Source organism: Nesoenas mayeri (assembly GCF_963082525.1).
Source record: "Nesoenas mayeri genome assembly, chromosome: 6".
NCBI classification, from domain to species: Eukaryota; Metazoa; Chordata; class Aves; order Columbiformes; family Columbidae; genus Nesoenas; species Nesoenas mayeri.
In genome coordinates, this window is record NC_137545.1 from 3,735,313 (window position 1) to 3,749,748 (window position 14,436).

General features: G+C 40.1%; 1 pseudogene across 1 annotated transcript in view; it reads left to right on the forward strand.

Moving 5' to 3' along the window:
* LOC308041750 (neurobeachin-like protein 1) overlaps positions 1-14,436 on the forward strand; it is a 54,239-nt pseudogene continuing 39,803 nt past the window's right edge. The window contains exons 1-11 of the transcript in view: positions 1-28; positions 1,553-1,638; positions 3,141-3,447; positions 4,423-4,529; positions 7,117-7,203; positions 8,648-8,731; positions 9,498-9,596; positions 9,704-10,277; positions 11,952-12,084; positions 12,684-12,803; positions 13,722-14,025. The product of the transcript in view is annotated as a neurobeachin-like protein 1 (transcript). The remainder of the gene's footprint in view (positions 29-1,552; positions 1,639-3,140; positions 3,448-4,422; positions 4,530-7,116; positions 7,204-8,647; positions 8,732-9,497; positions 9,597-9,703; positions 10,278-11,951; positions 12,085-12,683; positions 12,804-13,721; positions 14,026-14,436) is intronic.

The following is a 14,436-nucleotide window of genomic DNA, read 5'->3' on the forward strand; positions in this document are numbered from 1 at the left end:
ATGGAGGCCTGTGGGACAGCGTATCAAGGTCACTTCATGTTGAGATGAACTTCCTCAAGAAACTACCTGAATGAAGCACTGAGGTCCCAGTGTCCTCCCTGGAGACCTGATATGGCTCCCCCACCCAGACTCAGATACTGCCCAGCTTTGTGTTTCGTGAAAGAAGCATCACTGCACGCAGACGTGTTAGGACTATTTCCTGCAAATCTTGCATGTACTAAGTATTGGTTTTGTGGGGATTTTTTTTGTTGTTGTTGTTTGGTTGTTTGTTTTTGTTTTCTGTTGGCCACATCCTGTGACCAGCACTGGGCTGTATCCCACCCACTTCATTTTGAAAGATTCAGGGGTTGGACCTTGGCTATTTCTATACCCTACAGTCATCACTTCATTCTTGGCCCAGATACAGCACTAATTTGAGGCTTTATTGGTCTACCCAGCCTAATGATTTCACAGTCTGCTACAAACTGCTCTTTTGAGTTTGTCTGAGGTTCCCCAAAAGATTTAGAGACTCTAAGTCAGGGAGTGGGGGGACTAGCAGACTAACAGTGTGATCATCTAAGCTTTGTTTCCTCTGAGGACTAAATTTAAAAAATAGCTGTGCAATTTTCTTTAAAAACGGGCTTATACATTCAGTATATAGTCAGAAGTCTTACTCAGCAAAAACTGGTAATGGTGTTAAAGGTTATATTATTATTTTAATGAATCTAGATTTCTGCCATTTTCAGTATCTATTGTTGTTTTTAAAATCTCAGTTTTTTACATTAGCAGTTCTATCTCAAAGTTATTGAAAGTTTTATGATTGTTAATTCCAAATATAATAATCCTTTGTAGTTTGTTGCAGCTACTTTGAGTCTAGTGTTACTGCTATAGCAACAGTGTCCACGTTATAGCTATTGCTAAAAAGAGTTCCTGAGGCTGTTTATAACTAATTTATATCAGATATGGCAGGAGAAGAGATGCAGGATAATTATCTTTAAAGAGACCACTGCTGGAAAGGTTCCAGACCTGCACAGGTTGCAGGGAAGTGTGGCTTAAAGGCAGCGAGCTCAGGGACTGTGCAAATGCTGTCAGACTTTGTGTGCCAAAATCATTCTGACTTCTGCCATGCGTGCTGACTGCTTACGTGTTAGCATGGCCTTCTCTTTCTCATTAGTATGGACAAAACGGGCTGATGTGACATTATGGATCAGATCGACAGTCGTTGTATGTCTATAGTTCTGTCAGCCTGCATGAAAAGTTTTATCCAAGCTGAATGTCCGGCCCTGTGAACTCCTGGTAAATGTGGACTTGTCGTGTGACTTTGATAATGCTGGGAGGAATGTGTTTGTGTCTGATTTATGTAAAAGGAAGTGGTGATTATATAGTTGTTTGAGTTTTTTTTTAAATTTGCATGAGAACAGGGAGTAGAGGAGCTTTTTTAATAATTTAATTTGTTGGTGTTTTATTTTGGGTTTTTGTTGTTGTTGGGGTTTTTTTGAGAGGAAAAGCTTTGTATAGTTTATATGACCAAAGTAAGGAATCCTTACTTCTCTTTCTTGTTTACTCCACTCAGAATGCTTTCAAGAAAGTGAACATCTCAAGGAAAGCCTAAAATGTTGTCTGCTACACCTCTTTGGAGCTATTGTGGCTGGTGGTCAGGTGAGGATGTTCTGAAATCTTTTCAGCTGCTGAAGCCTCTAGATGCCGGTTTATTGTTTAAGGTTTATAAATACCCTATTACCCATAAATGAGAAGAATTTGTTATTGACTATGAATTTGTCTTACGAAGTTTGGGGACATTCTGTGCAGTAGTATCTAAATGCTAAAAGCTAGGTCCTGCTTTCAAATAACCGTAGCCATTTGCTGTCTACAATAACTACACATTCATATGAACTTACTGTAATATTTTTGTATCATGAAGAAAAACGTGGGTACCTAGATGAGGAGTCTCCACCTGCAAAGGTGCACATTTGGAATCAGCACATGCTGGAAGTAAGCTGTTTCAGAAAGAGCCACAGGGCCTTTAGAGCTTGGAAGCTGTTGAAAGTCTTTGGAAAAAAGGGAAGCAAAGAGCATGTTTCTCTGGCTGCAGTGCAGCGCGGGCAGGTAAAAGGCTGAGAGCCGCAGTTTGAATCCAGCTCCCTAGAGAAGGCCGGGAGTCCCTGCTGAGGCTTCTTAAAGGTTCTGTGAGGCTGGGCTCCTGCCCCAGATTTGAGTTGGCCCTGACCCTGTGCAGGCCAGGAAGAGAAGTGAGGGAAATGCACTCGGGACACAGAGAAACGTTTACCAATTATTATGTTCTTTTCAAAAATTTTGAAGTATTATTAATCTCTTGATGTAAAATGAAAATTCAAGGAAAGATTTACCTAGAATTAGCAGTTTATCAAGGCTACCTTATTAGAATTTTATAACATGCATTTAAATTGTACTTCCTTTTCCCTATAAGCATTCTCATTGAAAAAGGAAGCATAGTTAAGTGAACAAGATGGGGTGCATTTCATCTGTAGCCATCAATATAATCCAAGTAGAATGTTTCCTATTTAGTTAACAATTACAGGGCATTAAGAGACATAATGCATGTTCACAGAATGTCAGGGGTTGAAGGGCCCTGGAAAGCTCATCCAGTGCAATCCCCCCATGGAGCAGGAACACCCAGATGAGGTTACACAGGAAGGTGTCCAGGCGGGTTGGAATGTCTGCACAGAAGGAGACTCCACAACCCCCCTGGGCAGCCTGTTTCAGGCTCTGCCACCCTCACTGAGAAGTAGTTTCTTCTTAAATTTAAGTGGAATCTCTTGTGTTCCAGTTTGTACCCATTGCCCCTTGTCCTGTCACTGGTTGTCAGCCAGAAGAGCCTGTCTCCATCCTCCTGACACTCCTCCTTTCCATATTGATCCCCAGGAATGAGTCCCCCCTCAGTGTCCTCTTGTCCAGCTCCAGAGCCCCAGCTCCCTCAGCCTTTCCTCACACAGGAGATGCTCCACTCCCTTCAGCATCTTGGTGGCTGCGCTGGACTCTCTACAGCAGTTCCCTGTCCTGCTGGAACTGAGGGGCCACAACTGGACACAATATCCCAGATGTTCCATGATTTGGATAACTCAGATTGAAACTGCTGGTTTGATTGTATTTCTTCCTTTATTGTTTTTACCTGTGGGTTTCAGAGGAACGCTCTTCAAGCAGTATCTCCTGCCACCATGGAGGTGTTGATGCGTGTTCTGGCCGACTGTGACAGCTGGGATGACAGGAGCCCCGAGGAGGTGAGCAGGAAGGCAGAGCTGACTCTGCAGTGCCTGACAGAAGTTGTCCATATCCTCCTGACCAGCAGTTCTGACCAGTGGCAAGTGGAGACAAGCACAATATTGGAGAACTATTTCAAGTTGCTTAATTCAGACCATTCAGCTTTACCTAATCCCAGGCGATGCAGGCAGTGGGAAAGCAGGTTCATAGCACTGCAGATCCAAATGCTGAGTAAGTACTCAATTGTGCAGTTCCTTTAAATATCTCTTGATAACTCTGAAGCAAGCAATGATTGAACCGTGATAGTAGTATGACTGAATGTTCCACTAAAAACATTGACTTGGAGAAGCAATTGAAATATTTTGCATATGTCGTCATTGACATCAGATCTATTCTTATTTAATCATTCACTACAAAAAACAACACAAGAAACCATATTGAATTGCTACCATTTAACCAGGGCATCAAGGTTCACAGACTGCCCATCTCAATTTTAAAAACAGCAAAACAACCTAAAAAACCAACAACTTTTGCCAGGCAATAGCTATTACTGATCAGCACCTTAGTAATGGCAGAATAAGATGGGTCTGTACTGAAAGGCCCATGTGGTGCATGTTTTGTGATTGTTCGCCTTTAAATGGCATTGTTGTAAACATTGGCCAAAGGTGATGGTCTGAAACACTTGGGTTTAAGTCATTGGATAAGGATTTGGGATTTGGATTTTTTCCACTTTGTTCCCAATGGGTAATAGAAATAAAGGTATTTCTTTTCACAAACTTCCAAGAAAACTGAGGAATAGTACCAAGGCAATGAAGAATGCTTACAATATAAGGCTGCTGTAGAATGCACAGTAATGGCTTGATGAGAAAGCGAGCATTTGTGTTTTAAATAAAAGGCCTGCTGCTTATGTACTCACAAATGGCAGTAACTCTAAACAGAGCCTCAAAGCAATCCAGGATATTTGGCAGCTGAATTTTTCTCTAGGTATAGTAGGTAACGTGATAATTTTTACAGCATCAAAACGTTTAGCTTTAGGCCTAGCACTCTGTGCTTCAAATACACATCATTCTTTATCAAAGAATTCACAGCACAGTTCGTCATACATTTTTTTTTTCTTCATATTTATTATGTAACGTGCAGAAAAAAATGCTTGATGGATTTGGGAAGTGTTTTGTCTTTGATGCCAGTTCTGTTTTAATTTTATAGATACCATCACAGCCATGTTAGACTGCACAGATAGGCCTGTTCTGCAGGCGATTTTCCTTAACAGTAACTGCTTTGAGCATCTCATTCGACTGTTGCAGAACTGCAAGGTAAATTTTCCCTTATCAGCAAATTTTTAACAAAATCTATCCTGTGGTATTGCAGATATATTCATTACCTTTGTGTCTTCTGTCTGAATTAGATGCAATTTTATAGTGTCTACATACTGGTAGTAAAACTTTGGATCAATTAGTGCCACTAGTGCCATGAAAGTTCTGAAAGATCCAAGTTACTTTAAAATCTTTTTGTCGTTATTGTTGTTGTTATGAGGGTTATTTTGTGTGTGTGGTTTTGTTTGGTTGGTTTTGGTTTTAACGTTCTGTCACTGGATTGCTAGGGAGTCCCAGGTGCTGCCAGGTGGAGGTGTGAATTCTAATTTCAGAGGGATATTGTTCTATTTTAAAAAAAGACCTTGCCAATGTGCCTTTAAGCGTTTCAAAATATTTGGGTCTTGTGTAGCTGACATAAAACATGAGCTCAAGCTGTTACAAATGTTCTTCAGTTGTTCTTCTCCGTAGGATTAGTGTTTACATAGATGTTGTGTTTTCATCTCAGTCCCAGATGGTCATATTATAATATGCAAGCTATAGTGTCTTCCAGTAATTGCTTCATTGCTTCATAGATGTCATTTTTCCCTGTGCAAAAGGACGTAGCTGTGATGTAACTCTGTGGAATATTTGATTTCTTTTTTTGTGATATGTTGGTCACATAGCTCTTTTGAGCTCTTCTAATGCTAGATAATTTAATGGTGGCTACAGTATGCAATTTGATTCAAATCCGTTTAGATTTTGGATTAGAACATAGTGCAGTGATATATTAGAAATAAATGTGCTTGGATTATGTCTTAGCTGTAGTTATAATCAGTGGCAGAATGCCAACTGACTTGAAGTGTTTTGAATACTGTATGTGGTTTTTAATCTTCTCGTGAAAATACATTGCTTGACCTTTCCATTCTCCTCTGTTTAGGAGTCTGTGCCTATTTTTGTACTGACTTTGTACTCCATAAGAAATGTATTTTTTAGTTTCTTCCTAAATTATCAAGCAGTGTGATGTTTACCTATTTATGGAGACTCTGTGTTCCTGCTCTCATATGAACAAGTGGTGGAATTTAAGAAAGCAGGAACAGCTACGCTATTTTTGCAGCTTGCTCCTTTATTTTTATTCTGCCTATATACACTCTTCTAAGGGTTTTTCCGGTGATAGTTTCACATATTACTGTGATTGGACATCAGTGCTGCCAGTTTGCTACATAGTGGGTTTTTTTAACCTTTTACAGTCAAAATATCCCCAAAGATGAGAAGTGTGCAGAGGATGAAGGCTGGGAAGTCATGTGTCTTTTCCAATATACTTGTATCTGCATTCTTTTTCAAAGCCAAATAGGGAAGATTAATTTAGCTGTGCAATTAGGATTTCTCCTTATTAGCTGGAGGTAGAGACCCTCTTTCTAGATCTTTTTCTTTACCTATGAAACTTTTGCTACTGGATTCACCAGCAAGCAGTGTAAAGTGCAGTTCTGCAGCTCCACAGTCAGCAAGAAGAGTCCAGATACGGATCTGGAACTCAGGAAGCTGATGGATCTGCAGCAAATGTGACGTGCAAGAAACTTCCATGGAAAGGAGGGGGTGACGAAAATCCATACCGCTATATCTGCTATAGAAATCCCAGAGAACTTGGGGTATTTGGGGCCATACTTGTAGTCATACTTCCTAGTTCTTTGCATCTTTTTTTTCTTTCATATTTGCGGTTTTTAAGGCTTATGAGCAAACTGTATTCCCTTAATTATGCTCTAGGGTTAGAGATCTGCAAAACAGCCTTTTGAAACTGCTCGGTTAAGTTTTGATGATCTGAATGTTGCTTTTTCCTGCAACATCCAAAAGAGGGACGGTACTTTGGAGGTACCAGGAGGTGCTTATCATATACTGAGGGTCATTTAATAAGCTGCTTTGTTGGGCCTGAATCTTTTCTCATCGCCTAAACTCTCTTAAAGGTCAAACTTTGAACAAGCACAATGACCTCTAGCAATATGCCTGGTTAAAAAAAATATTCTTTTCTGAACAGCTTTAAAATAGAAGAATTAAAACCATCTGGGCATTGTAATACAAGTTTATGCATCCATTTTACATGTGTTATCAGAATTGAAGTAACCCATGTGAATTTTTTTTTCATGTGTCTGTGTCTGCTTCCCTTTGTTCTTATTTCTGATGGTTAATGTTATAATCCTCTGAGGCATGTTATTGTTATTCTGCCATATTAGGTGCCCTTGACCGTGAAGTACCTTTCAAAATGACTTGTGTTTCTAACTATGTGCTTTCACACCTATGTAAGTCCAAGTAGTATCTTGAGTGTTGTTCTTCTGTTTCTTGTGATTTATGGAAGTTGATTTCTCAGGTTGTTCCTCGTCAGAGAGACTGTCTAGCACATAATGGAACAAAATGTATGAGGAAAAAGAAGTATTGTTCCTTTTTTTTAACTATTCAGCAAAAATACAGATTAATGGAGGATTGTGTCTCACCGGTGTGAGAATTCTTCTTTTCGGTGTGTATGTGAAATACAAGTCCAAGGCAGCCTCCACAGGTTTGGCTGCGGGTAGCTGTTTCATGCAATTATATCCATTATTTTTGTCTCTGTTTCTAACAGCTGTTTTTAAATGCTAACAGTAAAGTGGCAGACAAGAGTGAGAAAGACCTTGCCAACAAATTACTGACAGAAATGAATGAGGACCAGGTACCTACCTAACCTGTCTTTTGCTCCAGTTGAACTCAAGATACAATCACAGGAGAACTGATTCTTGTGCTTCACCTTAACCATCTTCTTTAAGCCTTCTGCAGCAAGATGAACTTGTGTTGCTGCATGCATCAGTATTTCCTGTCTCTGGAAAATAATTCTTCTGAATAACAGATTGAAATCAACCTCAGTTTTGTTCATCTGCTTCAAATTGCAGATATTTGCAATAGCTTGAGCCTCACATGCTTTTATTAAGGAAAAGGTGAAGTACATAAATGGAATCCAAATGAATTCTGTCAAGCTGGTGGTGATTTTTTTCCCCCTCCCTTTCCTCTTTTTTTGCTTCTTTGTCTCAGCACTGTGGTGGTTTGGATTCTGGGGCCTTGTTTGTGAATCTCAATGGTTGTATTTGATGTCCTGATTCTTTGCTTGTCATCAAGAACAGATGTTCACAGAACAATGGACAGGCTGACTCAGGGAGGTAGGAATAGCCCGTTGCTTTAATTTTCCCCAAATATCGTGGAAAGTTTCAAGTGCAAATTGTTGTTGTATTAATTTTATAGTAGAATGATTTGTTCTAATTAAAAATGTAAAGAAATGCTAAATACAAGGTATAGTAATCTACAAACTGTGATTCTAACGAATAGCTTTGGCTTTTTTAGAAACGCAGGGTGACACTCTAGCCACATGTAAATGTTTCTTCACATCTAACACGGTCTTCAATTCTTGATACTTCGTTTTCAAAATATGTCTGATACGCATATATTTCAGAGATGATGAAACAGATTTTGTTTGCCCAGTTTGGCTAATTAGGTTTACTGATGGATGTGAAACAGTGCTCTGACATTTTTGTCCTTAAAACCACCATGAAAATATCAATATGAACAAGAATGATAGAAAAAACCCTCAAAAGATAAGTTAAATTGGAAAAAGAGATGGTGGTCAATGCGATGAGGGCAGGGGTGAGGCAGCCCCCTTGCTGTGCTGGTGTGCCTTCTCTCTTCTAATTTGTGTGTGTGCGCCGCACTGGTGTGTAGGGACTCGGAAGGAAAATACGACGCTTTATTTGAGCTGGCGGTGCCTGGTTGTCCAGCAGCACACACACACACATGCTGCAAGGGGTTTCCTAGTTTGTTTTCCTTCCTCCCTCCCTCTTGAGGTTGTCCATTAGCCGCATGAGGAAAACTTGTTTGTCCGTAAGAATATTTGAAGAGTGATGTGTGTTGTAAATGCCTCTCTTCTCTCGAAGTGTGTGCCTAGTTGTCTATTGTTATGTACTCCTGTGTAGACCTTGGGCTTATGAAATCTTGACTGCTGGGAAGATGATTTTGGAAGCATGTTAGCGAGCTCTTGGTTTCCCTCCTGGCAGGAGGGCACCGTATAGATTTTGGAGCTGAACTCTCTTTGTGCATTTGTATATAACTTCTGTACCTGCTGCTTTCAGGTGTTTCAGGGCCACCTGGACCGCTTGGCAGTGTCAACCATTCAAGCCCTCACTGCAGTCATGCACAAGTCTCCAGCTGCTAAGGTAACAGTATCTATGAGAGGTCTGCTTGCAGGAGGCTTCTTGATCTTGTTCCCAGTTAGTGTTTTTATCACCGTATCTTGATGAACCTTGCTAATGAAGGTGTGCGGATTATGGTCATACGTTCCTGCCAAATTGGAATAGCTGCTTAACATCCCTTATCCCTTTATTTGTGTCCAAAGGCTGGACCCATCTTTCTATCAGAACTAGAAGGTCAGAGCGTTAATGGCAGTTGGAACCTGTGTAAAGGAATTCCATGGTTACTTGCCCCACGAACCTGTGGGGTAGAATTAGCTTTTAGGAAAACTTCCTTAGAACACTTTCTAATTTTTGAAGTGTTTAGAATGGGTAGTTTTTAATCAAGCTGGTCTAGGAAAACCTTTCACTCAAAAATTAATGTCTGAATACTTCTAATTCTCAATGTAATCATTTCATGGTGTAGTTTGCATTAGAAAAATAAAGCTGTTAGTATTTTGTGATAGAATTAACGTTTTGCTTATACCAAAGGAATTATGTTATAGGTAATTATTAAAATATAACTTTGATCTTTTACTTGTTTATCTGCATGCTGCAGTGAGATCCTTCTCATCTGCGGCATGCTGGCCATCACAAAGTGGACATTATCAAAACGAGACTGCTAGCCTGTAAACGTCTTTCTTGCATTCTAATTATTTTGTATCTAGTATTGTATTAAATTAGAACCTGCTGCAGTAGATGAGCAATTTGTGTCCGTTTTATTTGTTAGTGAGACTGGGATTTTTATCCTCAGGAGGTCTTCAAGGAGAGGATTGGTTATGCACACATATATGAGGTACTAAAGTCGCTGGGTCAGCCCTCACGAGAATTGCTGGAAGAACTCATGAATATGGTGAGACGTGCTTGCTTTGGATGCTAAAATGCTTACATCTTTTCAAGCTTTCGTCCTCTGGCTCTATTTTATTGTATTTCATGTCTGAGTTCTCTGCTGGTTTTCAGGCTGTTGAAGGCGACCACATGGCTGTTGGGATGCTTGGCATTAGTAACGTCCAGCCCTTATTGCTGCTTATCCAGTGGCTTCCAGAACTAGAATCACACGACCTGCAGATTTTCATCTCAAATTGGTTGAGGCTAATCTGCTGTATTAACAGACAGAGTCGCGCCACATATGTCAATGCGAACATGGTCATCCGGATCATTGAGACGCTAAATTCCCACTCAGCGCTCCATTATACTTGCGCAGAGAACTTGATTGCCCTTCTGGGCTCTTTGGGGAGCCAGTCAATGGGCTCAGAAGAACTGCTTCAACTCATACGGCTCCTGAGGAACCAAAACAAGCTCACCCTTACGTTGTTCCAACCATGCGAGCCATTCTGGCGATGGCGCGGAAGCAGGGCATGGCCAGTGCCTTGCAGTACTTCAACCTGAACCACAGCATGGCCGGAATTGCTGTTCCATCAATTCATAAGTGGCCAGGCTCTGCGTTTTCTTTCAACGCTTGGCTCTGCCTTGACCAGGACCGGGTGGACCCCAGCATGACCAGCAAAAGTGGCAAGAGGAAGCAACTCTATAGGTATAGTTACTATAACTGCTTGAACAGCACAAATCTGGGTCAGCTCTTCCCTGTGGCATATGGTTCCCTATGACATGTGGTACTCCTGTTTATCTTCATAGAATGCGATATGTGGCGCTTGGTTTGTGAAAAGGAGCAGTGTCATCTGTCACCAGAGCAAGGCTGTGTTACAGAAACAAGCTCGTAGTTTCTCAGTTTGTAATGTTTCTTTGTCTACGATTTCAACTCCAAATTGTATTAAAGTTCATAGCTCAACCAAAAAACAAAAAAAAGAGCTAAAAAACCCACACTCCAAAAGAGAGCAGCCTTCCCATTGTGTCCTGTAAAGGTAATGAAGTGCATTTCCTATATTAGAGTGCAACAAAAGGACACCCTCATTTGCTTAAGTAGCAGTCATTGACACAGATGGTTCTCAGTATAATTTCTCTTTCTAGGTACTAGCCTTCAGCAGCAAACAAAATGCAGAAGTGGAGAATACCAGCTGAAGAGTCTTTTGCTCCCTTCAGTCCATTTTACTGCACAGCAGTTTCAAGGGAAATGTTGAAGAATGCAATTCTAGTCGTAACAGAATTGGTATTTTCAAACCCCCTGTGTCTTAGAGTGTTACTTCTGCTTATCAGTAACCACAGAGGCAGGTGGAGACCCCTTGGATTTGCATGGCTGCCCTGTGTGTTTGGGTAGCAGAGTCCCACTGCAGTTCTGAAGTAGACTGTAGTTCTAGAAAATTGCAGTGGAATTGCCCTGCAAAGTAAAAAAGCTGTGATTGGATTTCCATGCGATGCTATTATACCAATAGCTGACTGCTTTTCTGTCATTTTATGTACAGTTTTGAAGACATCATTCTAGTTTTGGGAATCTAGAACAGTAGTGCATTGAAATGAATAATAATTTTAAAAGGAAATGTTTAAATATTCCAGTTTCAGCTTGAAATGCTAAACACAGAACTAAATCTAAATAATTAAAATTTGATCTAGCTGGTATGTTTTACAGTGTTTCACTGTAAGATAGCTTATATCTGTTGAGGTTGCCTGTAATATTCACGTGCTCTGTGTATGTGTGGTTTTTATTGATAGATGCAGATATTTGATAGTGCAGTAGTTAAAGCACCTGCTTGGAATACTGGTGCCTAAGGATGTGTAGCAGGTTTTGATAGCTGTTCAAAATTTATATATAGTTTTTCGTACTCAAGTGCTTAAAAATTGGAAGGTTTCTCAATATTGGCAGCTCTACCAGGGGCTGTCAGACACAATTTCGCTGATAGAAAACAGCAGAGGTTGCAGGCCAGTCTGTTTATTACAATATTGTAGCTTCCAGAGTCTGCAGCGAGCAGAACTTTGCAGCAGAACCAGCTTGAGCTGTGTGGGTCAAACTGAAGCATTATTTGTTGGGACCAGGGTTATGTTCTCAAGTAAAAGATGGATGCTACAAGCTGCTCTGCGAGCTTTGTGGATCACCTTTTAGCCTGCATGTCCTGTGCCTTGGGGTCCCTCCTATGAGGCACTTCTTCGTCTTGTTTTTTCTGGAATAATAGTAGGAGCCAGTCAAGTAGTATATATTGGACCAGTGACAACGACTCAAGTTGGTTTGCTCCTTACTGAATGTACTGTTAGGTGATTTCCAGTAGTGTTGATGAAGTAAGTACTTGATTGTGTGTTTTGTTGTCTTTTTCTTTAGCTTTTTCACAGGAAGTGGCATGGGGTTTGAAGCATTTATTACATGCTCTGGGGTACTAGTGGTTGCAGTTTGCACAAAGAGGGAATATGCAACAGTGATGCTGCCTGACCATTGTTTTTTTGACTCTCTCTGGGTAAGATTTGATACTGAAAACCTCTTTGTTCAGGATAGTGCTGATAGCTCAGAAGTCAAAGTCCTTTTTTTTTGGTTGTTTTACAAATGGTCTGTTTTATTGTATTTAAATAATTCATTGCATAAGAACAGACCTAATATCTAATAATGCAAGCAATTTCCATGTAGTTTAGTGATTGATTGAGCTAAGTTATGGCTATGTTATTAGGTATTTGTTATTGATAAGCTGGTGACAGCATTGTGCTTAGAGATCTTTTTAACATGCAGAATTCTTTTATATTAAATTATAACAAGCATAGGTGGCTGCGGTGCTATCTAATTTGATAAAATGTGCTCCTTTGTTTCTTCCTTGCCTTTTTCTACTCCCATACTTAAGCACTAATGTGAAAGAGCTGTATCTCTCTCCCTTCAAAAACCTGTTTGCATGTAAACTACTTTAAAATGGAAGCAGCTGACAGGTGGTCTTATCTTGTTGTTGTTTTGGATTTATTCTCTTAAGTGATTTCCTCACCAGATTAGTAGAGCTGAAGTTGAATAGTACCATACAGTCATCTCACTGCTTTTTAATAATGACCTCCTTACTTTATGTTGCTTAACCAGCACAACGTAACTATTGTTCACATGCCTGGCAAGAGGCCCTTTGGTCAGAGCCTCGTGTACATCTACGTGAACGGGCAGCAGAAGGTCTCTGCCCCACTTCGATTCCCTGCCATGAATGAAGTAAGTTCAGCTTCTGAATCATACCCTGTCCCGACGTGCTCTCGTGGAACACTGAGAACATAGTTGGCTTTTTTCATTTTGGAAATTGTGTAAGAGCTTAAGATAGCTTAGCCTACTGCTAATGAACTGCCGTTCAACTTTGGACAGTGTCCAGGGTATCAATTTGGAATATAACCATTCATTGTTGCTTGTTTAGTCATCTCAGTTTAAAAATGAAATAACAGATTACCATGATTAGATTGTGGGGTTTTCCCCAACATAGTTACCTGAGAATACTGACATAATTTATGATGGGTAATCGTACCAAACCACACATCTGCCCTCAGGATTCATGTGACTGTACTTAATGAGGAATATTCCCTGTTGTTTTCAACAGTAATGGTTTTTTACTTGTATTTTCTGTATGTTCCCTTAATAGCCTAATCTCATGCCTGCTTTGTTAGCTGGATAAGCAGTTTACACACAGTTAATCTAACCATCTGAACGTGTCCTCATTTAGCCTAAAAAAAGAAAAAACAGCAAAGTATATGTCCAGTTTAGTTTTCTTTATAAGCATTGTCCATTCTTTTTTGTGGAACAAATACCATTTAACCTGGGCTACAACGCTAAATATTCTCTGTTTTTAAGTTCCAATTTGGTATTTGTTAAATGTGTTGACCAAACACTTAAGTCGGACATAATCGTAGCAAAATCAGTATAACACTTAAAAAATGAATGTAAATGTAATTTCCATTGCAAGATAAAACTCTGGATTTTGGCCCATCTTTAGAATAAGCACTGTAAACACCAAGGTAGCTAAAACCATGGCAGGCAAGTTTTATTTAGTTAGATTTACTTTGTTGACTGTGGCAAAAAGAAAAAAGAGGTTAGATTTACAGTATGTGTTTTGTTTTCTTTCTTCCATGTGTAACTTTCCAGTCTTTCACGTCTTGCTGCATTGGTTCTGCTGGCCAAAGAACAACTACTCCTCCTCCATCTCAGATACCAGATCCACCTTTTTCCTCCCCTGTGCTGCCCCATCGGACGTCGCTCGGGGGCATCCTCTCTGCTGGGAGTTGGGGCGGGATGCTTGGAAAACCAGAGCTCATCACCAAGATGATCTCAGCAGGGACTCAGGACAGTGAATGGGGATGTCCAACATCTTTGGAGGGCCACCTTGGGTCAGTGATCATCTTTCATGAAGCACTGCAGCCTCCTCAGGTGAAAGCGTTGTATTTAGCAGGTGAGTGGTGATTGTACTGGTTTTTGTGGAATGAAAGGGATGAGTTATGGAGAAGACCCCGTGGAGCTTAGCTCTACATAGACACATAAAGAAGTTACAATCCAGAAGAATTGCAGAGCTGGCCTGAGTGAGAGCACTTGATAACAAATAAGCTTAAAATGGAATGATAAATATTTTATTACTTTTATTTAAAGTGTTATGTTTGCAATAAGCTCATCTATCTGTCATATGCACAGATCTGCAAAAATATAAACATGAGGTAGTATTTTCATTTTTAAGTTCTTAATTTTTGCTACTGTTTGCCCACACTTGAGTTTGCCATTGAGACTCTTTAAAGTATTGCCCTTGTTTTGATAGGCTACTTACAGGTGATGTACGCTTGGGGATTTTTCCATAAGAATTAATTGATAA